Genomic DNA, 3751 nt, shown 5'->3' with positions numbered 1-3751 from the left:
TGTTTTGTTTTGGTGTATTTCCCTTTGTCATTTTTGGCTTCTTATGACTTGGTTTGTGAGTCAAAGTTGCCGTAGTTTCTCTTGCTGATTGTTTTTGTTTTGGTGACGCTTTTATTGTCTTTATAAAATTGTCTGGGGAATTCCTTTTCCCCTTTCAGTATACCCTCTAATGTCTGATCAAACTAAATATTAGCCATCTTGTCTCATTTTGACCCACTTAGACTCCTTTTGGAGAAATATGCCTATTAAGGGTCTAACGAGATTAATTACGATCCACGTATCGTGATTTTGACCCAAATGACTCGATCAAATCTGGTTGTCCCATTATAAACCCACTAACACCAAATGGACACATTCTACCTCAGTTAGTCACACTAACGTCAAGTCAGACTAACTATGACCCATTTAGTGTCATTTTGACCCAATTGAACTTCTTGAGGAGAAATAGGCCATTATATCCACTAACACCAAATGGACCCTTTAACGACCATTATTACCCATTCTACCTCAATCACCTTTATTAATGTCTGGTTAGAATAATAAGACCCATTTAGTACCATTATAACTTCATTAGAATCAAATTGGAGAAATAAGCCCATTATACCTCAATCGCCCTGATTAACTTCTGATTAGACTAATTATGACCCATTTAGTACCACTGTAACTCAATTACACTCAAATTGGAGAAATAAGCTCATTAAACCCATTAAGGTCTGATGTAATACACAGGTTTGGTTCTAACTGGCCGGAGGATTGGCTTCAACGTTATCCTCAGCTGCAAAATGTCCTCATTCCTTCTCTCACTCAAGGGGTGGATAAAATTAGATGGCTTGATAAAAATGGTGCACGGGGTGATTTTCAGGTAAAAGTGGCGTGGGAGGCTATACAAGAGGTACATCCGGTTGTGCATTGGTATAAACTTGTTTGGAACAAAGCTTTCATTCCAAAACATGCTCTTTGTATGTGGATGGCTTGCCAAAAGAAATTGCCAACCCAAGATTGTACCAGTCAGTGGAAGCATGAACCTCCGGATTTAAAGTGTGTGTCCTGTAAATTAGTGATTGAAATGCATAATCACTTATTTTTGGAATGCTCTTATTCAAGTAGTATTTGGGATGGTATTAAAAAGGAGGTGGGATTATTGTCTTATCCGAACAATTGAGAGGATATTCTTCACCGAGGGTCCGCTCAATCTTGGAAATCTTGGTCTACTGTTCAGAAACTTGGTCTATCGGCAACGGTTTATAATATCTGGAGGGAGCGAAACAGGAAGTTCTTCGACAATTTCAATCATTCGGAGGATAAAGTGATTGCGGTGATCAAGATGCAGATTCTCCATCGAATGGCTTGGAAGACTAGGAGGAAGATTTTGGATTCCAATGTTCTGTGATGTTGTGGGTGGTGCTCCTGTTGGGTTTTGGGTCTTTTGGGTTTTTCTTGCCTTTTGTATTTTGGCGAGGGGTGTTGTTTTGTTTTGGTGTATTTCCCTTTGTCATTTTTGGCTTCTTATGACTTGGTTTATGAGTCAAAGTTGCCGTAGTTTCTCTTGCTGATTGCTTTGTTTGGTGACGCTTTTATTGTCTTTATAAAATTGCCTGGGGATTTACCTTTCCCCTTTCAGTAAAAGGCGAGTTGTGACACTCGTTTATGGAGCTAGGGTTTTCTCTCTAGGGTTTGCTTGGTGATGAACGTATGAAGATGAAGATGTGGATTTCGATTGTGCTTTGGTGATGCTTATGCGCTTCTTCTCTCCACCTTTGTTTTGCTTGGCGTTTTTGATTGGTTTGCATTCGGTTTTCCATCCACGGCAGTTTTGATTCTCGATCTAGGGTCCTACAGTTTGGCTTGGAGGCGGCCCTAGGGTTTCCTTCTTAAGGTTGGTATTTCGATTCTCTTGAGTGCTCTCCTTTCTTGTTTGCTTTGTTTCGTTGTCTCCTTCGTTTTGGCTAGGGCTCTCGACTCCTCTCATCTTGGCCGTGTGGTATTTTCTCACGGCTAGGGTTTGGTTTATTTGCTTGTTCTTTCGGTTACGTTTGCATGCTATAGGGTTGATCTCGGATTGGTTTTCTTTTCGCCGTTCATTGCATGCTCTGATTTGCGTGTTCCTCTTGGTTGTTGTCTTCTCCAAAGAGTTTGCGTTTACTCTTCTTTGGCCGTGTAGGGTTTAGTTTCTTTTACACGGCTAGGTTTTCGCCTTTGGCGTGGGTTTGATGACGGTTTGGTTTCGTTTAGTCGTTCATAGCTTGCTGGGTTTTGCATTTTCCTCTTGGTTGTCTTCTTCTTAGAGTTTCTCCATTTTTTGGCCGTATAGGGGTTTGAAACGGCTAGGGTTTCCCCTTTGCTTGCAAGGGTGTCTTCTTCTTGGCAGGTTAGGGTTTCCTTTTGCTCTCTTCTAGATTTCCTTTTCTGGTTCCTCTCTTGGCCGTATCTTTTGGTTGCTAGGGTTTTGTGCCGTTTTGTCTCTTCTTCGTTTTTCTTTTGAAGTGGTTCTTCTCGATCCTTGATCGTTTTTGGCTCCTTTGTCGTTGTTTTCTTGTTTCGTTTTATCTAGTTGTTCTTTTCCTGTGTCAAGTGTTTCTATGGTCTTCGTTGCTTTTATTGAGTTACTCAATTGAATATTCAGCACCTCCTTGTGGGTCTTCGTTTATTTTAATTGAGAACGCTTTTTCAGGGTTTCAGCACCACGGCTTCTTGACTAGGGATAGGGGGAACTAGGTATTTCTTGTCGTGAGGTAAAATGGTTGACTTTGCGGATGCAATCTTGGAGGATCCTTCTCCTAAGGATTTTGCTGAGGTCATTTTTGGAGATACGGTTTCTGGTGACATGCATGGGAATCATTTGCATGGAGGTGAAAAGGAGGTGAGGTTGAAGGGGATTAAGGACAATTCTGGTCCCACTAAAAGGGTTTCGGTGTGGGAGCGCATATCACCTGCAGTTTTGGGTGGGAGTAGTATAACCCATCAAAAGTCGTTTGCTGAAATTGTTGGTGACACTTCTAATCATGATTTGACGTACTACCCGGTTGAGAAAAGTGTGAAACCGAGGATCGAATTTTCTTTGGAAACTACGAGGGACATGGCGAAATCTTTCCAGTCGGTTCTTTATGGATACTTTTTGGGACCTCGTCTTCATTTCCCAATTGTTCTGCATGCGGTTAAAAATGCCTGGGGCAAGTTTGGGCTTATGGATGCAATGGTAAACGACCTTGGGTACTTCTTCTTTCGATTTAATGATAATGGTGGTTGCAATCAAGTGGTTGAGTCGTCCCCCCTCATGATACGTGGGAGGCCTCTTTTTGTCTCAACATGGGATCCTTCAAAGGGACTTACAAAGCCTGAACATACCTCCTGTCCGTTATGGATTAAATTCTATAATATTCCTCTGGTTGCTTTTAATAGAGAGGGCATTAGCCGAATTGCTAGTGCAGTTGGAGTCCCTTTGCGGTTGGATGCTTGTACTGCTAGTGTGATAAAGCATGGGGTCGTACTAATTTTGCTAAAGTTTTGGTGGATGTCTGGGCCGTAGGTGCAATTCAGAAGCAAATTGAAGTTGTCATTCCTTGGCTGTCGGGCGATGGTGAAGATGTGATAAAGGTGGTTTTGGAATATGACTGGGTGCCGTCTCAATGTTCGAAATGTAAAGTTTTTGGCCATAATACGAATTCCTGTCTGAAAGGGGGTACTCTAAAACAAAAGGAGATTGTTAAGCCGCTGCATAATGATGGGTTTATAGAGAAAAAGCGTAAACAAT

This window comes from Cynara cardunculus, unplaced genomic scaffold (assembly GCF_001531365.2).
Source record: "Cynara cardunculus var. scolymus isolate 2C unplaced genomic scaffold, CcrdV1 Un_Scaffold_4964, whole genome shotgun sequence".
Lineage (NCBI taxonomy): Eukaryota > Viridiplantae > Streptophyta > Magnoliopsida > Asterales > Asteraceae > Cynara > Cynara cardunculus.
The sequence above is the reverse complement of the archived record's forward strand: the minus strand, read 5'-3'. Positions refer to the sequence as shown.